The following is a 24,006-nucleotide window of genomic DNA, read 5'->3' as shown; positions in this document are numbered from 1 at the left end:
AAAACCCTGTGCTGTAAGCTTCTTAAGAGTGGTGAGCATGTCTTTTTTTAACTTTATACCCACAGCCCTGCCATGGTGCTTGCCATACAATTAGTGATTGATAGGTGTTTGGTGAAACAATGAGCAAATTAATGAATGAGTGGAAATCGTTTTATTATAAGGCCCAAAAGGTGATGTCTTAACAAGGAAATCCAAAAATGGTCCAACTGGTAGACTATCATTGGAGAGAGTGCTGAGCCTCTTAAGGGGACGACAGACTATTTGAGTGCCACCTCTTATCAGGTGACGCAGGTCCTAGTGTGTCCACTCTACACCCATGCTCGCACATGTGGAAACACACACACATGGCCTCATCACATTATCGTCCTGTGTTTTCTACCCATATGCAAATATGTGTGAGACACCCATAAAGGTACAGCAAGAGAGTTAAATAAATCTTCTTAGTCATGGGTAGCTGTTCAGGAAAGAGGAAAATATGAAGGCTTATTAAAATAAAAAGGGGATAGAAGGAGATTAGATACACTAAATGGTTAGACACAAGATTTTGCCTGCAAATTAAAAATGCATCTCATCCCCTTTCCTGATACCGGGCAAATGAGCATTTCTCATCTTCTTTGTGGTCTTCTCCATTTAAAACCTGGTGTCCTTTTCAGGCAGAGTCCAGGACATAGCACAATGTCTTTGGTTTGAGCCTGGGTTTTCAGAAACATTTTATTGGGGGAAAGAACCCTAAGGTCTACCCTTTTTGAATGGTGGATGAGAAAACAATAGAAAGTAAAATATCCTGTTCATGGAAGGAACCAAAATTAAGATCATATCATACAAAAAGATTTTTAGGGTGTTGGGAGGAATAAGAAATTTGTTTTCCTATAAGTTACTTTAAAAATATTATTGGGAAAAACAGAATGCAAAAAGCCTCCCATAGTCTCTCCTATTGAATAATGCTGGGAGATAAAGAATTTTAACGTTATTCCTTTCTGCATGATACGAACAATAAGATATACAGCCAAACATCTTGTAGGCATCATTAACATCTTCTTCCCATGTCAGGGTCTGTCTAGTTCTAATACCAGCATTTCCATTGCAACAGTAGCATGTTAAAGCCCAGGGTCGTGGACTGGGAGAATGGGAACTAGGCTGCAGTTGCAGCTTTCACCAATAACTAGCTCTGCGACCTTGAGCAAGTCATTCCCCTGAGCTTTAGTTGCCTCCAGAATAAAATGAGGAGTTTGGAATCGATCATGGCTGGGTCTCCTTGCAACACTAACAGGCTTTTTAAACACAATTTCACCATGTGATGGGAAAACAAGCACAGAACCATACAATTCTGTAAATGCCCCCAACAGTGTCTGCTAGAAAGACCCCAGCCCTTAGTGAGGGCACACGCTGGACATAGTGGGGTTTTCCCTGTAAATTCTACCTGAGGGATGGTTTAATGGCATGGCTCAAGTTCAAGAAAGGGCACTCTTTTATTTCCTTCTGCATGCTAAGAGAGACAGATAAATAAAGATTTTGTTAAATCACCCAACAAGGGGGAAACTAAGAATTTCATGCAATTATATGGTTCCTGAAGGTTCTTCTAATTGAATTACCACAGGTGCCTATTGGGCATTCCTGGCCACGTCCCCTGAAATTCCATTAGTATTACCTCTTTGGATCCTATAAATGCCATTAACATAAGGCAGACATTTGCTTTCAATATGATAACACAGATGAATTTTGTCTAATTGTCTCTCTAATCCCTCCCCCTCACAGGCTTGCAATTGCTCATATCCAGGCATTTATTATTGCTAATCAAAACTATGTGGGAAACATGACAGTGCTGTTGGGGAGGTTTGGATACTGTCCTTTACCCATCACATGCCTATGGCTTCTGAGCATAGGGTGGGTGAAACATACCATCTGCACTGAGATTCCCGTCACTGAAACAGATAGGGAGGGAGAATGAAGGTGGACAGAACGTGCCCTAGTTCTTCTTGCAGTGCCTGTAGACACAAGGCTGGGCCGTGAGCGGTTTGTGCCTCACCACCCAAGTGGCTTTCCTCCTCTGAGGCTCTTCTGCCCACTGTGGGTACTAGTTTGCTATCACTGGGTAGCTGTGTCCAGTGGACAGGCTGGCTCCTACCATTCAGTCGAATCTTAGTTACTCTTGGGTTATTCAATCTTGGATAGTCCTAAATCTAGACTGTTTTTTGGCTATTTGGGCTATTTGCTTCTCTCTCTTATGCTTGCTACTACCTGATTGCTCATCCATTTCTGCATGTTGGCAGAGTGGGGTAAAACCTGCTCTATTTTGCCCTTGTTCATTGCTCCAATGAGATATTTGTAGGAAGTGTTGGGTAAAATAAGTTTTAAGTGTTCTGTGAATTGCACTTATTCATGTTCTCACCCACCACTATAAATAATCCAGAATTGAACATAAGGTCTGGCCAGTGGTCAGTGGTAGTAATAAAAGTTGAAATTCATTTATACCAGGGAGATGAGTGATGTTCTTAATAAGGCTAGAGCTAGGATGGGCTCATTTCCTCACCACAAACCAACATATATGCACAGATCCAGGCAGTAGTAAGGGGAAAGAATAAGTTAGACTGAGTTTGATACCAGTTTTCACAGTGGGTCTTTCTAATCTCACCTGTATTTCTGCAAATCATTTCCTTCTTAGCCTAATCCTCTGATAATTAATTACCTGGTCCATTCATCTGCAGAAGAAGTAGGTATATACTAGTACACTGAGAGGCATGATGAGATACGCAGTGGGCTGTCAGCTAGAAACCTGGGTCTGTTATCTGCACTGCAAAAGCTTACCCCTTTACGTGTTAAAGGAGGTTCAAATCAGAACTCTCTGAACTTTAGGAGATTGGTGAGAATTCGCCATCAAAGATGGGAGGTAATGAGAGGAAATTAGGTTTGCAGGAGATCACTATTTTGTCTTCTCATAGCAAAGCAATTATTGGAATAATTGCTCCACTGTGAGCACGAGTCCCACACTTACAGTTGTTTCCCATTATTTTCATTATTCCAAGTGATTGATGCCACTTTTAAACCTATTTGAAAGAAATACAGTCTTTCATTACAATCTTTTATTTTTTTAATGTAAGGTTAAACCAAGATATGTATTAAAGAAAATACAAGAAGAAATGTCTATTTCATATAACATAGAAAATAGATCCAATCTTTGTAAGGGCTACTTACTGTAAATTTCTAGCTTAAAAATATGTGGCTGGAGAATGACAAATTATTGGTGTTTCCAGTCTAGGTTTCTTCTGCACACATTAAAGGCGAAAGACACATGAATCAAATGAACCAGATTTGGAAAGGGACTGCCAGTCCTATGTCCCCAAGGGCTACAGTAGTTTGTTCTTATTTTCATATTCTCCAGAGTTTGGTTTGATATGTATTAAGCAATGCATTTCCCAGAGGAAGAGGACTGGGGAACAGAGCTTGCCATTAGAAAGCCTTCTCCACCCAAACCCTGGCTGCCCTTTGGAAATGCTCTATGTGCAAATCACCACTTGTTCAATTAGGACACACGTTTTGATAGAGCCTTTTAGTGTAGGGATACTGCATTTGGAAACTAGTGCTCTATGGCCGAGAAGACAATAGGGACATTCTACTTTCCCGGAGGGATGATGCTCTCTGGAGAGTTAATGACACAGCCAGGGCCCTCCGCAGCATGAATATGTTGGGGTACTTCTCTTGTCTGTGAAAGAAACACTGGGCTTAAGCCCACTGGCTTAGGGTGATGTAATAATAAGGGCTCACTTTTATGAGCCAGGCAACTGTGCTAACCCCCAAATTATCTCATTTAATCCTCACCATAACCCTAGAGGAAGGTACAACGATCATCTCCATTTACTATATGAGGAGGCTTAGATCTGTTAAAATGACTCACTCGTGATCACACAACTAGATAAGCCCAGAACTGAAACCAGGCAATCCGACCCTGGAGTCTGTTGTCTTAACCACCCTGACTGTGTAATCACTTTGCTTGGATCCAAGCAGACAGACTGGTACCCAAAGCTTGCTTTGATCCTGTGAAACTAAGGTCCATTCATGAAGGGGAACTCTCAGAATGGTCCAGTTTGCCGATAGCTGCCTCAAAGGGGGATCCACATGCTGTTGGACTAACTCCCACCAGGGGGAAAAGGAGAGGAGAGAACGGAGGCTGCCAACCTCGACAGATGGTCTGTAGGCTGCTTTGGAGACGGGAAGAGGGAGATTTTTTGCTGGCTGACAAAGAACAAGGGAAAGAGACTGGAGAGAAGTGTGACATAAGCAGAAAGAGCTAAACTTGAAATATATGTGGAAGAGAGAAAGATGGAGGGATAGGGACTGCTCTAGGGGACAGATGGGTAAATAGACTTGAAAGGACATTTTTTAAATGTCACACAACTCCAGCCTAGAGAGGAAAAGTGAGCAAGGAGAGAGACGCATTCAGCAACGGGGGCCGCGGGCTCCCTCCACAGTGCTTTTGCAGCCTCTCAGCCGAAGCATTTGGGAGACCTTTGATGGGTGCCCCCACACGGGGAGTTAAGGATCCAGACTCACTTCTGAAGGAAACTTGCCCTAGTCACTCTCATTTGGAATCGGCCTAGCAGAAGAGAAAAGAATGGGAATATTCTGAGGAAGCTTGAATTTTATCAGGCCCTGTCCCTTGTTAGCTGAGCTCCAGAAAGGAGGACAATGAGATGTAAAGGAATTTCTGTTCTGTTGAAACTTATAGAGGCGCCACCTGTTACCAGGCTCCAAGAACCCTCCCAAATCTTGGCTGAGAGCATGCTGATGGTATGATCAGTGCCCCGCATACACTCCTCTCCTTTTTCTGCACAAGCCTAACTTAAATTATTTATGCACATGACTTAACGTTAAGATGGTTTATTCATGAGATTGCCTTAGAAGACAGGAGATAGACAACCTGCTTTTGTGAGGGTCTCTCTGGAGAGAGGCAGCCACACAATGTGTTGCTCCATCAGGCTCTATGAGGACAAAACACCTCAATGTAGAGGCCTCTGTTTAAAATAATGATCAATGTTACCTGGTTCCCAAGTTGAGAAGCATTTATATTGACACAATTGCTTAAGGGAAAAGATCAAAAGATTCCTCAGCCCTAGACAGGACAGGTCTGTGTTAAGGAGGACAAATTAGTATCTTTGTTTGCTTGGATCTGTAAGGAGCCTGAAGATAATTTACCATCCTACAGGTAATTTACCATTGTTGCCTATGGTTCTCTGGAAGAGAGTGAGGGTGACCAAATGAATCCTTCTGCGACCTTTTTACAACATTCACTGTGGACAAGGGTTTTGGCTAGAGACAGGGCTGTCTTGGACCCTACTCTGGGAGGTTTGGTTACTGTAGGACCCAATTACCAAATAGACCTTGTCAATATACAGGTCTCACCTATCAGGTGACTCCACGGCAGAAAATCTTGTTGACTACATCATAAAAAAATCCAAGGTATTTTATTTTTTAGCTTCCTTACTAGCAGTCTTTAGTCATTTGTTTCGATTTTTGGAACCAAATCTAACTGGAACTATTGCTTTTATTTAAGGTCACACAATGTATAATGGGGACTCTTAATTGCATCAAGACTTTTTAAATGTTTTGCCACAGTTAGGACTGCATTAAAGTCATCAAGTATGACTCTCCCTCATCTTCCTTCCTTACCTCTCTGAGAATTCTCTTGAGGTACACACTTCTCTGCAATTAGTTTGTGCTTTGTCCTGAGTTAGCTCAGTTAAAGTATCAAGCTAACAAAACTTAGAAAAGGTAATTGTTTCCCAAAGGTACAGGTGAAAGGGGTGAGTTTTACTGTAAACCTATACACTGCAGTTTCTGCTCTTAATAGAAAAGCTCTCAGGAAAGATAGGTGCAGGTTTATTTTCTATAAACCATGACTGAGCTCTTAACCTATGCATAATACTGAGTAGGGAGATCTGTGAACAAACACAAAGGTAAAGTACAATTCATATTCTACACTCTCAAGGGGCCTACAGTGGGATAAAACATGAATACCTCAGAAGTTAAGAGGTAATATAAGAGTTAAATAGATATCAAAGAGTGTCATGGGGCACTTATTAGACAAAACATACTAATTTCCCCACTGTGGGGAAATTCTCCAGGTATCTTGTGGCTCACTCTCTCTTCTTCTGGTCTTCGATCAACGTAACCTCCTCCTTGAGGTCTACCTTGACCATCCATTTAATCTTGCAAGCCGCCTCTAGTTCTCCAATCTTCTCTGCTATATTTTTTCCCATAGAATTTATTACCTCCTAACAAAAAATACAACTTACTTATTACATTTTTTTGTTTATTACCTGTCTCCCTACACCGAAACATAAGCTTCACAAGGGCAGGGATTTTATTTTTTGTGTGCTTTGTTCACTACTATTTCCCTAGCTCCTGGAAAGTGCCTGGCACCTCAAAATAGCTCAATAAATATTTGTTATTCTTGTTACATGAGCTTCGAATTGAACTAGATGGAATGAATATGAAGCTGAATAAGGTATAGTACCTGCTGTAAGGAACTCACAAAATGACACTAACTACAAAGATAGCCATAATAACAGCAAGGATGATAGTTGTTATTTATCAAGCAATTATGGGCCAGCCACTGTGTTAAGCTTGCTTCACTATTTCATTTAATTTTAACAATAACCCTTTAAGATATCATCTCTACTGATGGGAAAACAGAGGCTCAGAGAGTTTAAATCATTGGCCTCAGGCAACACAGCAAGAAAGTGGTTGTGCTGGAATTTCAGCTTAAGACTCTTTCACTCCAGAATCCATGAATTATTGTTTAATCTTTTAAATTATGGAACATTTCCAAACTTATACAAAGGTAGAAAAAAATCATATTGTGAACCTCTATGTACCCATTATTCAGCTTCAGCCAACAATGATAAATCCAATGGCCAACCCGGTTCTGAGAGTTCATGGTCTTAAGCACTTGCTACATGATCAAATAAGTGCCATAGGACATTTACCCTTTGAGAGCAGAAAAGGAATGGAAGTTGACACACAGGAGTGGTTGGGACACCTTTGCGAGGCCTGCTTTGGTTACACTCCCCCTTCTCCTCCTCTTCAATAGCTGATCCTTCAGGCTTCATGTGAAGCCCCTGTGCAGAGAAGGCTCTGTCCCCTCTGTGCCTGGCCCTGTGCTCAGGATGGGTGAGGCCTGATCCAAAGCACAACAGCACAGGAAGAACTCATTTTGCTAAGTACACATGCTTAGTTTGGGAAAGAAGAATGCTCTGCTCAGCTTCATCGCTGCCAAGGGGTCTAGTGTCCAGAGAAACAAGTCTGGAAAGGGAGACAAAGTAGCCAAGGACTAAGACCAAATATCTCTATCTGGGCTTCAGGGGCTGTTGGCGGACCATAGGTCAGCCAGCCAGGATGCACCCCAAGCATTTTCTACTAAGGAGTGGGCACCACATACTACAGCGGGAAACTGCTGCCCTAGGAAAGCCACGGAACTTGGAGTGCAAGAGGGGGCACTGGGAAGGCTGATTTCCCAAAGACCCTAATAGGACTTTTAACAGCTCTAATGGTCCATCTGGAAAGCCAGACCTCCGCTGTGCTTCCTACCCCCTCTCCTCCCCATGCCTTTCTAAGTGGCTGCGAGGAGGCGTTGGGGGTTTGGGTTAGGCACAGCTGACTTGGCTTTAGACACTGCCTCTCCCACTTGTATCACCTCAGGCCAACAGACTTGCCTAAATCTCAGTTTCCATATCTTAAAAGGGGTATACTATTTAATTCACATTTGTAGAGTGTTTAAAATGATGCCTGGATCATGTTAGTTATTGGAGAAATTCTCCCACAGTCTCAGGTGACCCTTCTCCAGCTTTCCTTAATGAAGAAGAAGCAGAGTTGCCCAGTGGGATATCTCCGTAGCTAGTATTATTCACATCTTTACAAAGGAGGGAATTAAAGTAACCGGGAATCTCGGCTGGACTGTGAGCCCCAGTGACCCATATCTCATATGCGTTTTGGAAGAGATCCAGGGTCTGGAAACCAGGATGTATCTTCCTCAATTCCTTCGCGTTGCCCAGGGAAGTAGCTTCAGCCTCCATTACTGCGACATTAACACCTTCGCAGGTGCTGACAAGGAAGGGTCTCATCCCCAGGCCCTAACAGTTAAGAGGCCAAACACCCCCCTCCTGTGCCAAACACAGAGCTTTCTCTCACCCTCTCTCCCTCTCTCCTCCTCTCTCTCTCACCCTCTCTCTCTCTCCATATATATATAAAACTTACACAAACCCACATACACACACATGGCTTACAGCAACATAGGTATCATTAGTCTCTCCTTCCCTCTTTTTGTATTAAGATTATGAAATTGAAGGCCAAAGAGGTGAAGCTACTTGCCAATAGCCAAAACTGGAATAATGTCATCTATCCCAGCCTGCCCCTTCAGGGACACCTCCTGTGCTCAGGAGCAAGAAGGGGGTTGAGTGTGAGGTAGAGTGACAAGGGCCAGGCTACTGTATTCCATATCAAGATGTCAGCAGGGTGGCCAGAACTTCAACCCAATTTGGGATTTGGTAGGCACAGGATTCTGCATGTAATTGCTATCCATGAATCATCCTTGTCAGGTTGTTTTGCTAAGCATATTTTGTGTTTAAGTACAGCAAAATCTTTCAGAGGTTCAGGCAGTCATTATAATAAATATTCTGATGAATAAAGGGCAATGATCACAGGCCCTGGTGCATGGAGGGGTGTCCCGAGCACTGGGACAGCAGGGCTCCTGAACAGGCTATGTCCTGTGGGAGCTGTCATTCCTCCCCGGGAGTACTTTTCAGAAGCTTGGTACTAGAGGGTAGGCTGTCTGACGGAGCAGTTCACAGAGCAGGCTCTCCGGGGAGACCGCCTGGGTTCAAATTCCACATTGCCTCTTCCTAACTCTGTGATCTTTAGCAAACAATTACCCTTTTGGTATCTCAGTTTCCTCCTCAGTGAAATGGGGATAATAAAAGTGTCTGAGAATTAAATGAATCAATATGTATTAAAAACATAGACTAGGGCCTAATAAATATTAAATGCTCAAAAAATGATTGCTATTTTAACAAAGAGTTCTCCAGACTGTAAGGTGTCCCCCGTGGTTAGTGATTACCCCAACTCCACATTCACTTTGTGGATTCTCCCCTGGAAGTTTAACATGAATGTTAAACTGAATACAGCTGGGCTGCAATGTCACCCTCACCCTGCAGGTGTTTCCCACCCCTTTATGGCAGTACTTTCCATACCAAATTCATAATCATTTAATAAGTGTTTGGTAATAAAATGAAATAAAAATTTCAAGGTCAAAATATGTTGGAAATATTTGCTTAAACAAAGTTAAAACATGTTTCTTTATTGCAGACCTTTTCAGACCCCTCTAACATGCTAAGTGAGTTTCTAAACTGCCAAGTGTGTACGAATGGATGGGTGGGAGGGGGTAAATGTTCCCCATTTTTTCTAATAACAGAACAGTTTTTCTTACATGATATCCATGAACCACTTGAGGGACACTAATATTCTACCAAACTGAGTTTGGGTAACATTTCCTTTAGATTGCCTTAAAATGGTATTTCTCAAAGTATGGTCTTTATATCACCTGCTTGTTAAAATGCAGTTCTCTGAATCTCACATAAGTCCCACAGAATGAGATTCTCAGGAGAAGGGGCTGAAGATTCTGCATTTTAATAAGCTCCCTAGGTACACATTAAATTTTGAGAATCACTGCTTTAAAGGAAACACTTCCCTAATTTTGCGGTGGTGTAGATTTGAAATCCTGCATACTAAATATGCTTAATAGGAAGGATGCTTACTAATTTCCCAGTAAACCATTATTTTAACGAAAATGGGTCTGAAGGGGTAGGTGACGAGGTTTAGGGGTGTTTGTTTTGTTTTGATTTTAACTGGATAAACCCAAAACTGTTCCCTGTGGGAGGTATTGTGCCAGGGAGCTGGGGATAGAAGGATAAAAAAGACTCAGATTCTGCCTTCAAGGTGTTTATAGTCTGTAATTAAGAAGGGACTCAAGCATACTGCTTAGCCTCTTGTCTCAGCATCACTGTAGGACTTTGCTGAAGTCAAGTTCACATGGGAAACAGGCAGCTCATTCTGGGAATTAAAATAGGTAGATGAAGAATTTCTCTTTTAGATGGTTCAGTCATGAATGAACCACCAAGATACTGATTTTGTTTATTTATTTGTTTTTTGATATCCTGAGGTTGGGGTGGGCATGTAGTAGGAAAACCGGATAAAAAGGTCAAATAAAGAAAAGGATGAGGGTGAGGAGTAAGGGAAGAGGAAACCTAATAACTAGATGAATTATGGTTAGAAAAAAACCCAGCCCTGCTGACTCTGTTCCGTTTAAGGTGAGAAATAACAGGATTAGAATGTCAAATTGCTGAGTCCTGCAAACCTAACCATAAACCTCCTCTAAGCTGTTCAGTTTTTTTCCTCTGCAGTCACTGATTAAATCGTGCCTTGAAAGAAATAAAATAAAATAAAATAAAATAAAGTAAAAAGCCAAATGCCTTTTTGAGTCAAGTATATTGCATACCATCAGCCTGTAAGGGGCCGGCTATCTGGTCGATGAGTACTGGGAGCTAAAAGTGGAAAGGATCTGCGGGAGGGACATCATGATAATATAGTGCTTGCCTCGTTCTTAAACTTTTTATAGTCACTTCTTATTTCATGGGCAATCCCTGTAGCATCTTATTTTCATATGTAACCTATCTGCCCTACCTGGCAACAAAAATATGTGGGATTCCCTTTTCACTCCAATTTATGCAGAACCACAAACCACAGGATCTCATAGCACATTATAAATAATATTTGAAGTTCAAAAATAACTCATGTTTCCAACAGGAGAAATGACCAGGCAAAGTTCAGCAATCACCCAAATCAGGGTGGCTCACAAATTCAGTATCCTGTGCACCATTCTCACCTTTTATCCAGATACTATCTTCATAAACCATTTACTTTCTTGCACACAAAGCTGGCTACATTGATAGATTCTCAAGTTTCTTCTCACTCACTTCATGAAAACACAGTGTCTGTGTCCAAAGCTTAGTGTCTTTATGGTCAAATATCTGACTCCAGCACCTGAGTCCACCATGAGTCCATTTTCCCAATCACTCTCCTCTCCTGTGTGGGGTGGGTCTGCCACCAAATAAGAATTTCACTGACTAAAGCCCTAACAGAGATATTGCTGGCCCTGGGTTCTTCTGTTGTTTGCCTGAGAAAAATCTATCATTACTCTATGTGCATATGGCATATGTCAACTGTTTTAAAATTAGCCAATTTTCCTAAGCACAAAAATGGATTTTTGTCATATCACATGAACCATATATCACAAAAACAAACCAGTTTTTGTTGTGGTATTTTCTTCTTTCCAAAATGCATTAAGTCTTTTTAAGTTGCTGCCAAATCCATTTTGCTCACTGCATTTGTGAGATACATTTAAAGAAACCAAGCAGAGGAAAAAAAAATCTCATACGGTGCTGTTACCTGGAAAGAAATCTAGTTCATTACCAAAAACCAACCACGACTAGGAGACTAGATTGCTTCACCTGCTTTTAAATAATAAATAAATACGGCAGACAGCCAGCCCCTGCAGCAACCCACTGGAAGTTCGAGACAGAGCAAAAATAATAAAATAAGATTAAGAAAAAGAACTGTCATTGATTGAGCACTCTATACACCAAACATTATAAGTGCTAATTCTGTAATATTTCATCTCGTGCTCAGAACAGTCCTGTGATGTGAGTTTTGCTATATCCATTTTACAGATGTGGACACTGAAGCTTCCGCAGTACAGTAGCAGGGCAGGATCACACAGATAGGACACAGCAGAGCCTGCCAAAGACTTGAACCCAAGGTGTGGTCCCCGAGCCTATTCTCTAAAGGACCAGGCCATCTCATGTGTGAGTGAAGAACCATTAGACCACCAGAAACACTATATTGAGACACCAGGTTTCTTCTTTTAATTAAGGCTATATGGAAGTTATCTTTAAGGACTGTGGCTTAGAGCAGGCCTTCTTTGGGAAATTCTGCTTGAGCCTTGCATAATGCCTCCAAACATTGCTAAAATCAGGAGTGATGCAGCATATATACCCGACTGGCAGCTTTCTGTGTGGTTCATTTTGAGGGACCTATAATTCCTCTCAAAAGGGAAAAAACCACATCTCTCACTTGGGTTAAAATCTGTGAATTTCTCCTTTGAAATGCTCTAATGTTAATTGGGAGGGCAGCACATTAAATCATTATTAGTCATTAATACCTTAGCACAAATTAGTTGATCAGGTTACAGAGAGGTGTGAAGGGCCCCAGGGAAAGATGTTATCTTGACGGAGGTGGTGGGGAGCTGCTGAGGAGGCCAGGCTCTGGGCTGCTGCAGGGGCTGAGGGAAGAGACAGTGGGTGGGACACGGGGGAGGGAAGGGACCCGGGCTGATCAGCTTAGTTCCAGAAAGGATTGCTTCTACAAATGTAGCTGTTCCTGCCCACGTCTCCAAGCGCGCACACGCACACGCACACGCACACACAGGTCCCCTGCTGTCCCTTTCGGGCTTGCCGGCAGTGTACTTACAGGCAAGGGTTTTAGGAAAGGTACCAGCCACTCCTCAGCAACATCCAGGGCAAGGCTCTTGCCTGCGCCTCCGCGGCCGGGGGCTTGTAACTCGGCTCTGCGCCTCTAGGGGTCTCCAGCGGCCCGAGGCTTCGGGAGGAGGCCGACCTTGCTGTCCTCCCCGGGCTCAAATCCCAAAGGTCGAATACTGCGGAAGGAGGAGAGGCGCGTGCGGGGCGCCTCCGGGGACCCCTCACCCGCCGCCGGGGCGCGGCTCACCCCACCTGCCCCTGCCCCTGCCTGACGACGTGCTTATGCCAAATGGCTGAACACCCACTGAGGGGCGGCGGAAATTAACTGGCCCCTTAAGCATTTCTACAGGCAAGGTGATGCCAAGGACTTCCCTCTGCAGCCCCACCCCACACCCTTCTAGTAAGGCCACCTCTGGGCTCCCAGACCTCAGCTGAGCGGGGGTCTCCACGCTGTCAGCCCGGCAGCCTCGTGCTCAGGCCACCGCACAAGGCCTGAGAGGGAGGGACACAGCAGGGTCCCCCCAGTCACCAGCTCGCCCTGCCACTGCGGCTGGGCCTGATGGCCTGCCCTCCTTGAGGTTGGGGATGAGGAAGAGAAGAAACCCTGAGGGAGGACCGCAGCCTTGGCCCTGGGAGACTGGGTGCCCTGTGAAAACAGACTCCTTAAAGGGCACAGAGAGTCCAGAGGGATGTTTTTTTGCTTTGGTTTGTTTTTTGTTTTATTAAATCTCTTAACTGAGGAGTATTGGAAAATAGAAAGAAACTTTGAACCTATGTGTGGTGGCTCACACCTGTAATCCCAGCACTTTGGAAGGCTGAGGCGGGAGGATCGCTTGAACCCAGGAGTTTGAGGTTGCTGTGAGCCATGATTGCACCACTGCGCCACTCTAACCTGGGTGACAGAGCCAGACCCTGTCTCTAAAAAAAAAAAAAATTTGAGAGAGGCAATATTGCTCCCAATCCACTGTTGAAGAGGCTGCAGAGGTTGATGACAAAATTCTGACTCTCTAATTTCTCCTGTGACATGAGTTAGAATCCCAACTCCACTACTCACTAGCTGTGAGATCTTAGATAATTGACTTAACCTCTCCCTACCTTATTCTTCCTCATCTTCAAAATGGGAATAATAGCATCGACTCCATAGGGAGTCATTAGAGTTGAGTGAGATCTTACAGCCAGTACTTTCAGCGTCCGGCCTGGTGCCCAGCATGCAGCAAGCATCCATTCATACATATTGAACGTCATGCATTTTCAGTCATTGAGGACAAGGCACAACAGCAGTAATGGGTCCTAGACTCACCCAACTTTGAAGATGTGTCTGAGCTGGTGGAAGTCTTATATTTTAAAATCAATTTTAGTATGTCAGCAGTTATTTTAAATGAATTACAATGTGCTATGGTTTTCAATATGTTCTGAACAGCCTTTAGGTTCCAAGGAGGTGCCCCAGGAACTACTTTGGGTGAGGAAGGAGAAGTGATGGGTGGCAGAGCTCCAGACCCCCAGGCCTGCTCCAGCCAGACACGTCTCCATTTATCTGCTTTATGTATTGGGGTTCTAGGTAAGGGTTTAGTGATTAAAGTCGTCTGCTTTTTTTGAAAGGTTAAAACCACTGTGAATATATCCTTATATAATTCAGGGAAACCGTTTCCTCCAAGCTTAAGGACACTCAACTCTGCTGATATTTCTTAATCATTGTCTTTAATCTTCACAATTTTTGTGCAAGATAAGTTGTTATCCTCTCTGTTTTACTAGATGGGGATACTGAAGCTCACAGAGGTCACACATAGCTAAGGTCACACAGCTGGCAAGGGACCAACACCAGACTGAGGACCAGGTTTGGCTGACCCAGAAGTGGAGGGCTGAGGGCATGGTGCCAGGGCAGGGCCCTGAGTCTGAGTGCTGGTTCTCTGTGCTCTGCCTTCCTCGGTTGCAGTCTGTAAAATACGAAGGATACCTACTTCATAAGGTTGTAATGAAAATTAAATGAGATAATATAAGTAAAAATGAACCCAGTATAATTTTTATCATAAAATAGGCTTTGGATATATATTAAATATGTATGAACTTGCCCCACCCAAGTTTCATCTGCTCTCCAAATTATTTATTTAACCTTTAATTATGAGAAATATTCAGAGAGAAGACATAGATGTATGTATGTGTATATATGTGGTGTACATGTGTGTGAATATATATGTATTTGTATATAAAATAAAATTATCATCATGCAAACTGCCACCCAGTCATGAAACAGGTCATAGTCGGCATCTCAGAAGCATCCCCCTCTGCCTGCCTCCCCTGATCAAATTCTGGCTTCTCCCTCCAGTTCAATTCACTTCTCATCTTGTTAAAAAATAATTTTCTTTTCCCCTTTTGCTCATGCCCCTGGGTTGTCTCTAGCCCTTTTGCTATGCTTCTGCCTGTCACTTCACTATGGTTCTGAGTGACACGTTGTTCACAGGAGAGAAGTGAAATAAAGTGGTTCAGCAAAGCAGGGGTGTGTGTGCGTGTGTGGGCATGTGTGTGTGTCCACTCCTGCCTTTGTCAAGAGCACCGAACTGGACACATTGTGAGAGATGTCTTAACCCAAAAGAACAGGAGGGACAAGTGGACTAGTGGGGGAGAGATTTGGGAACATTTGAGCTATTTTCTGTTCCCTAAGACCATCCAGGCCTGAGTCTGGCACTTCCTGGAGTGAGGGGTGGACGTCACGACAGCTAGTGCCTTGGCTACACAGAATAAACAATCTCTCCTCTTTAGATGCCCAGATTCAACTTTACCCTGGAATTTTTACCTTTCTCAATTGACAAATTACATATGGATTTAAATATTACCTACTCTAACAGACTTTCCCACCACTTCTGTCACTCTCTCCTACAATACCTTATTTTGTCATCATTATCAGCACCTGAAATGATCTCATTTATTTATTTGTTTACATGGTTATTTTTCTGGGTACCGTAGTAATAAAGACTATAGATTCAGAATCTAAACTTAGTTCAAATATCACCTCCCCCAAGCTGTGTGGCCTTGGACAAGCTGTTTAACCTCTCTGGGCCTCCAATTCATCATCTATAAAATGAGAATAACCAACCCACTTACCGTATAGGATCATTAGAGGAAGTAAATGAGTTAAGGTGTGTAACGTCTTCAGTGCAGTGCCTGACACTGAAGCATAATACAGGGTTAGCTATTACCAGCAGTCCGCAGTAACCACTATCATGATTACTGGCACATCATTGCTGGAATGGAAGCAACCTGATGGCAGGGCTTTTATCTGTGTTGCTCTCTGCTGAATCCCCAGCGCCTAAGAACAGGAACCAGCACAGACTCATATTAACGTATTCAATATATGCAATAAATATTTTCAGAGAAATATGGCTTAGAACCTCAATCCCACCCCTGCTGCTTAGGGCAGAAGATAGCCATATAAACAAATCACGGTGTGGTGAGTAGAATGCAGAAACAGAGTTTGAGTGAGATGTGTAGGAGTGTAGAGGGGGAGGCAATTAATTCTGTCCCAGAGCCTCAGAGAAGCCTTCCCAGAGGAGATACTATTTACAGAGTCTTGAAGCTTGGTAGCCTTTCAGGAAGCAGAGACTAGGACAGGGGAAGGTTCCTCAGGAAAACAACCCAGCATGTCAAAGGCTGCGGAGTCCTGAGGCAGTGCCTGGTGTTTGAGTGGCTGCCACCAGAGAAGGGGGCGGTGGCAGAGATGCACAGAAAGGTGGTTGGACCAGCTCACAAAGGAGCTCCTGTGTGCCATGCTTGAAACTTGGATGTCCTTCTAACAGTAGTGGGGAGTCACGGGAGAATGACAAGAAGAGGAGAAGCATAGTCAAATTGACTGTTTTGAAAGAGCACCCTGGCTGCAGGCAGGAAACTGGAATGTCCAGCCTTCAAGAGAAGATACAGGGAGACCAAGTGCTGGGACCGCACTGCAAGAGGGCATAAGACCTGGCATTAGAGGGTGGCAGGAGGGGTAAGGAGCAGAGGGTGGCTCCGAGAAATCATTAGGAGGTAGGATTGATTAGATGCAGGGGTGGTGTGAGAGAAAGTGGAGCCCAGGACAACCCCATTTCTTCATTACGCCTCTTGAGGTCAAGTTGTGCTGTTAAACAACACAGGGGATTGGAGAAAGAGATGGTTTGGGGTGTGAACTGGTGAGTTCTGTAAGTTCAGCTTTGAAAGTTTTCATCTTGGGGATCTCAAAGTGAAGATCTTTACTAAGAAAGGGTGTTAACATTTGTTAGCATCTACAATGTGCCTAGAACTATGTTTGGCATCTTGCGCATTTTATCTTACTTTATATTTAGAGCAACACTTTGAGAGATGGGGCGTTATTATTTTTAATTTTTACAGATGAGGGAACTGAGGATAAAGCAAAATAATGATCCCTCTTTTATGTGGTTAACATTTAAGAACAGCACAAAGATCAGCTGGATTAAGCAAGACTGAACAAAGTGCACATAAAGAGAAGGATTAGAAAATACAGTAATAAAGGTGATGTGGGGGAAGATCATGAAACCGTTGAGTGGGTGTCACAACCATCCCATAGGCTGCTGTGAGGGCTGGGTGAGACAAAGCTTATGAAAACATTCTGTGAGCTGTAGAATGCGGAGCAAATATGAGGAATTCAAGTCCTGGCCAAACCTTATTGCAGTTTAACAATAATAACATAATAATAATAAATGATTTTTGAAGTTCAAATCTGTAATTATTAAATAGAATTCACTCATTATGTCTTCTCCCCATTCTTCTTCTTGGTAGGTACACAAAACAATCTTTAACACATAGCTGTGCCTTTTCTTTGTCCCTCTCACACTGCCAACATGTCTGGTTTGAGAACGGTGAACTCTCACAAGCAGCAGCCATTCTGTGGCAGAGATGAGAAGGAAGAGGAGTGGAAAATCAAACGCACCCGGCTGATCTCAACTGTTGTGTCCTCACAGTTTGCAACGAGACCCTAAAGATCAGTTACCTGGGTATTTCTACTATCAGAAAGACACTTGAAGATATTAGGGTAATACTATTAAGCCTCCCACCTGCTCATTCTTTGCATTGAGCTGAGAGCTGCAATGCTTCCCAAAGCCTTTGGGTGGTCTGAGTTGTGTTAACAAGGTCTCTCCTCAAATAGATAGAGGTCCATGTGAGCTGCTTGTGCCATTCTTGACTTTAAATTTCAGAAATACATGCATAGAGGCTCTCTCTGGGCTGCTCCAAACCCCTCCCTCCATGTTCTCTCTCTTTCATATCTCTCCCATCTCGTGCCTCTGCCCTGTCTGCTCGTTAGCCTGTCCCTGCTCTGCAGGGCCAAAGCCAGCACTGTCCAAAAGGAATATAATGCCAGCCACATACATAACTTTAACTTTTCTATAACCACATTTAAAAGTAAAAAGAGATGGGTGAAACTAACCTTAGTATATTTTATTTAACCCAATATATTCAGAATATTATCATTTTAACATCTAATCAATATAAAACATTATTGGTGAGATATTTTACATTCTTCTTTTAAAATCTAAGTCTTCAAAGTCTGACGTGTATTTTAGCCAAACAGCACACATCTCAAATGCTCAAGATCCACATGTGGCTAGTGGCTGCCATACTGGACAGTGAAGTCAGAGTTCAGTCCTGTGAGGTATCCAATTGCCTGCTCTCTGTCCAGTCCAGCATTCCACATCCGTTTGCATTTCATGTGAGCTTCAGGAAGAGGAATGATGGCACTGGCTGTCAAAGATTCCATGCTATAATCATGCTATTCAACTTTACTTCTCTCTGTGGGCAGAGTGACAATTTAAAGAGGGCCCAACCTGCATCTACCGCATCCCCCAGTCTGAAGCCTAACTGAGCTGCCTATCTCTTCACTTCCAAATAGAGGGGGCTTTAATCTGCAACCACACGCCCAGGTCTGGAGCCCTACATCTACCCCCAAACATGCTGTGGATGCTTCTGGATAGTATAGAGAAAAGGCATCATAGTACAGTCTAGCTGCGTTGTCATGTAACACAGGAAACATGGGTGACAGCAAGGTCTAGGACAGGATTTTCAAGAGAGAGTAATGTCCCTTGAGTCCTGTTCCCAGAATGAACTCCCAGGGCGAAGCAAGCAAACAGACTGGGCTCCTGGGGATTTTCCTTTTGGCCTGAGAGCAATTATGGCGTGCCTTTAGGAAAATCATTCCACTCTTGTGTCCAAAAGGGACTTTCTCCATGCTGGCATGGGGCCCCCGGGGAACCAGTGGAGGCAGCATGGGCAGATGTGTCCAGTGGACAGGGTGGCTGCGTTACCAGTCCTCTCACTGCACCTTGCTCTGCGTGACCTTTCCTCTGGGAGAGACTCCCTCTGCTGAAGCAAATGTGCGTGGCTGGCTGGTCACAGCCTTCTCGTGGTGAGCCACAGCCCGTGGCCCTTCCTTGGTGCTGCCTGGCTGGCAGCTGCCTCTCCCCTCTGCTGCTTAGCTGAGCACACACAGTGCCCTGTGGTACAGCTGTGGGCAACAGCGCACCCCACTCACTCCTGCTTTTTTGTGGTCTCCTTTGTGACTGCTACAGCTTATTTTTTATTAAAAGGGAAAGAGAAGGGGAGACAAGAGGTTATGTACATTGGCATGCTCAAGAATCTTAAGACTGAAAATCTCCTGCTCAATGCTAAATGCCTAAGGGCTTTGGCACTGTGCCAGCTCTAAGTAAACCCCAAGAGGAACATTTGGGTGGGGAAATAGGAAATGGAGGAAAATCAAGGCTCTCTCTTAGGAGACTCTGATACTAAAATATAAGAAGATTGGCTTGTGTTCTTTTGAAATTTGCCTGCTTTCCTCCAATATCCTCATTCAAATTTTTGGATATGATATTTATAAGCTCTCTGACCTTGAGCAACATTTTTCCCATAATATATAGTTTAGACTTAAGGGTGGGTGGAATGCTAGGTAATTTTCAACATTTAGTGAGATTCCTAACATTTCAGAGACCTCTTCCCAGGGTCTAGGGAAAATTCCTTTAGGCCAATATATGTTTGAAATAATTAAAACAGGAGTATGATATTTCCAGGATACACGGGGAGAGGTAGCCCAGGGTAAACTCCAAGAAATCACACAAGCTTTGAAGTTCCAGCCTTCCCAGCCATGCCGTAGTCAGTGTCTCTTTCTATCCAAACAAATCCTACCCCATCCTTTATGGCTCAACTCAAGTTCTCCAACCTTTGAATACCGATAGCTCTCATTATGTGTGCAGGTCAATTGCAGATGAATTAGGTCTGCCTAGTGACTTCTCTTGTGTTGGGCTACTGTTTAGAACTTTTATTTTCACTTCCCTTTTCCCAGACATGAGCCTAGTTTCCTACCTAGACTGCAAGATCAGTGAGGGCAAAAGCAAAGGCTCATAAGACTTTTATCCCTCATAGCCTTTAGGTTAATTCTAGAGGACAAACCTTGTGTCACTGTGACTTTGCATCCTTGTAAAGCACACAAGAACTAAATCAGATTACACCTACTAAGATTAACCCATTCCTTAGAAAGCCTTGTGAAGTCCGGGGCTAGTTTAGGAATGAGAACCAGAGACCACTCCACAGTGTTCCTTAAGTGCCGTGCGACCCACGTCAAGCAGTTTTTCTTTCTGAGGTTCCCTGCCCTCCCTTTTCCAAGAAGGAGTTTAAAATCATTCTAGTTCTACTTCTTAGGGTAATTAAAGATAAATGAGACAATAAGCTGTGTGAGGATTAATTAGATGAGCTCCGTAACGTGCTCCCAGCCCTTTGGAAAAGGCTGCCGTTATAAAATGTATACAAGATCTTATTATTTAAGTGAAAGAGTTGAATCACCAAAAATACACTGCACAGTGGGGAAAACAAAACACTAACCAGGAAACCTCAACACTAAGCATCCCAGTCAGCAGAAAGTGCCCACGCAGATGTCTCAAGTCCCTCCAGATTACCTCTTGTTTATGAGCCATGGAGGGATTGTGGAGCAGCGTCTCGGAGGAGGGTATCTTTTTTATGTGACGCTCCCGGGTGGCTAGCCTGTGTCTCGGAAAAGGGCATAGGAGGAGTTGATGACACAGGGATGTTCTTTGCCCTTTGGCCTTGCTCAATAAACAACCTGTCAGGAGGCCAGAAAGGAACACCCAGAAGATGATTCTGAGGGCCAAAGAGAGAAGATGCTCCCCATCATTGAGACCAGCCCAGTGCTAGCAGAGCAGGGACCTTCTGCCCTCCCTAGCCCTATCCTCCTTACCTCCTTTCTTATGCCCACACTGCAGCACACATCATTCCTTTCTGGGAGACAAAGCCAGCTCCATTTTGGGTGAGGAGAGGGAAGCAAGAGTTAAGAATGCTTCTGTCTTCTCCATGGCTGCAGCCAGTTGTCCAACCCTTTGGAGCCAGCTGCCCTCCAGCAGGGAGGACTATGTTCTGACATTTGCTTCCTTTCCCCCCAACATGTCACAGTATACATGCTCGGCACCTTTTCAGATCATATCCCTCCTCAATGAAGCAAAGCATGCATCTTTTCCCAAAGTAGGCAGCAGCTGTGATATTGATAAGACAGGATCATTGTGGCGGCATTGCTTGGTCATGGCCTCAATGCTGCAAAGCAACTTATTCTGAGTGAGAGGGAACTCCAGAGGGTCGTGCCTTAAACAAATAATATGTACACAACTGTGTGAAGTCAAGAGGGAAAACACACAAACTCCAGCATTACTTTGCTGTTGCCTGATGTCATCAGACTGCCCCCCAGGGGATTTGGTAAAATATTTTAGCTGCTTGTTAATACTGGCATTGCATGTATTCTAGAGAGCATTGGTGGGGGAGCAGGGGTGGGGAGGGAGAGAGAGAGAGAGAGAGAGAGAGATATTTTGACATGCACATGTCTGGAGAAGGACCGAGGCAGAAATACTTGACTTACAATATGTCTTTTATTCTTCTGATTGGTCTATGCTGGCATATCACTGTCCCTGTTGGATAAGGCCCAGATTACCCAGCTATCAGCATGGCCTTTTATAACTGTTACCCTTTTAACAAAACATTTGTTTCTGTTCATGGCACCCTGCTCCCAGGGCTAGGAAGAGCACACATACAGTTCAATCACGTTACAGTGTATTAGCTTGAATATTAGTTAATATTTGGCTTAGGTCTATATACCCTGGATAAATATGTACCATGCAGAGGGACTGCTTAGTGAGGAGAAAACTCCTCTGGGCTAGAACAGCAGCTCACAAGTTCATGCTCCTGCTAGGAAGGAACACTCCAGGCATTCATGGCCTGGGAAGGGTGTAGCACATGCTTGGTTCTCCTGTGGGCAGCCTGCTTCCTGCATACAGCTGTGAGCACAAGCACAAGCACACACACACACACACACACACACACACCACAGGCAGCATTCAACTGTGTACCCCAGATGATCACAAACAGGGAGAGAGATCTTCTAGATGATACCAGCACACCCCTCCTTTCAGCACATCAGTGTTCTCCTCTAGTGTCTCTGGTGCTCTGCCAGGCTCAGCTCAATCAATGGGGCTTCTGCCACCACCCTGGAGAGAGTATTTGCAACCTATACGGCTCACTCTTTGGAATTTTTTTTTCTTGGTTGCATATGCATACGAGAGAGACTGGTCTCTACAGACATCCGTAGGGCTCTACGAACATATGAATATAAATGTATCCTGCATCATGACCTCAGCTCTCTGAGGTCCCTCCTAAACATAGTGAACCTCCTAGTAACAGCTGGGCAAGGAAAAGTCCTTATCATCTTTTGCAATTATGCAGCTCGATTGAATTTTCTGTAGCTAATGGGAGTTGCTCTAACTTTGAGGACTTAAACCAGGCAAAAGCAATATAGGTCAGGCAGAGTGCCCAAGCCCTGTGACAGCCATGCAACATCCGGAGGCAACACCAGGGCGATCTCTAGCTAAACCCCAAAGTCCATTGCTCAGCCCCACAAGGTAGCAACTAGGAGAAGTGGAACCATTTCTTCTGCCTGCAACTACCAAGCACCAGGGCAAGAGGGCTGGGCTGTATGACAGCAAAATGATCCCCTTACCAACGGACACATCAAAAAAAGGACAATGAAAGAGAGAAATAGGGAAAAATCACCAAAACCCCGCACTGTTACCTTGAATCCTTGCAAGAGCCCTCCTTGCTGTATCAGCTGCTCCCCAAACCTTCACCGACTGGGAGGAGACTCCTAAAAGATTCCAGGTTTCTGTGCAACATCTCCAGTGGCAGCTTTCCAAAGTTTTTACTTCACGATTTCTTGTGGCTCTTTCTCATCTGGGGGAACGTGAATGCCTCCCCCTCAGCGTGTGAGAGGGAGCGGATGTCTCTTTTCAAATTCTCTTGCTCCCTGCTTTGCCGTTGCTGCCGCCGCCGCCGCCAACGTTAGACCATTTGCCTGCTGCCTTCCCAAGGAACAGCAAGGATCCCGGTCTCCCAGAGCATCTTTCGAGCGGAGCTTCGGCGCCCGGCTGGCGCGCACGAGGGTGGGAGAGGTAAGGAAAGTGCAAAACCCAGCTGGAGGACTCCCCCGTCCCTCCGCCGAGGAGAAACCCAAGATCTTGCCGAGGACTCAACTCTAAAGAGACTCACTCGCCCTCTCTCTCCCCCGAAATCACTGCCGTGCACCCGGACAGACAGTTCCTCCTGCTCACCGCTCCCGCGACTGCCTGCAGACCGGCCCCTGCCCTCGGAGCGCACGGCAGGTGCACGTCCCTGGGCAAGTGCTACCGGGGTCCTGCGAGCTCAGCGGAGGCGCCGCCGGAGAAGCCGCGAGCAGCTTGCGAGGCAGGCGGATGGCATCCCAGAGCGGCAGCCCCGCGCGTCCCCGCTCCGCGCCGTAGCTAAGCAGTGTCACCTGCAGGCTCAGACACCAGATGAGTGTCTTAAGATAACAATGCTGCCCTGCCTGCCTCTCTCTTTCTTTCTTATGCACGTAGGTTGGCGGCCAATGGGACACAGCGCCACACTCCCCCTAGGTGCCCATTGGCTGGGCGGCCTGGCAGAGGGCGGGCTCTGAGCCTCCGCGCTCTCCCCCTTGGTTAGCTGGCAGGCTGGGGTACCAGCTCCGTTAACCCTCCCAGCTTTGCAACAGGGACTTTTTGGTGTGGAGAAGGAAGCTTTGAATAAATTCATGGCTGAGGCGTTGGAGAGTCTTAAGAATTGGGATGGGGAACAAGAAGTAACTGGGAAGCTAATTATATTCTCTTCTAATCTTCCTGAGTTACAATAATCATTTGTCCCAGCCCATTTTGTTTGCTTGCTTAACTAGAACTCCCAGAGATGGGGACCCATTTGAGCCATTTTCCTTCTCATTTGAGGTTTCCTTCGGTTGTTTTGTGCATTCTGCCCTCTTGCATTACTTAATTAGAAATAAGCTCCCAAGTGAGAAGTACTTAGTACACACACACACACACACACACACACTCGGAGATAC

The 24,006-nt window shown here is 44.5% G+C and overlaps 1 protein-coding gene across 1 annotated transcript in view; it reads right to left on the bottom strand.

Moving 5' to 3' along the window:
* The window catches only part of BRINP2 (BMP/retinoic acid inducible neural specific 2), a 105,328-nt gene extending 81,891 nt beyond the window's left edge, over positions 1 to 23,437 (bottom strand). Inside the window, exon 1 of the mRNA XM_069478390.1 lies at positions 22,690 to 23,437. The gene's annotated coding sequence lies outside the window, so the exon portion shown is untranslated. The remainder of the gene's footprint in view (positions 1 to 22,689) is intronic.
* Between the last annotated feature and the right edge of the window lie 569 nt (positions 23,438 to 24,006).

The sequence above is a fragment of the Eulemur rufifrons genome, chromosome 8 (assembly GCF_041146395.1).
Source record: "Eulemur rufifrons isolate Redbay chromosome 8, OSU_ERuf_1, whole genome shotgun sequence".
In the NCBI taxonomy this organism is placed as follows: Eukaryota; Metazoa; Chordata; class Mammalia; order Primates; family Lemuridae; genus Eulemur; species Eulemur rufifrons.
Note: the sequence above shows the minus strand (reverse complement) of the source record. Positions and strands in the feature narration are given on the sequence as shown.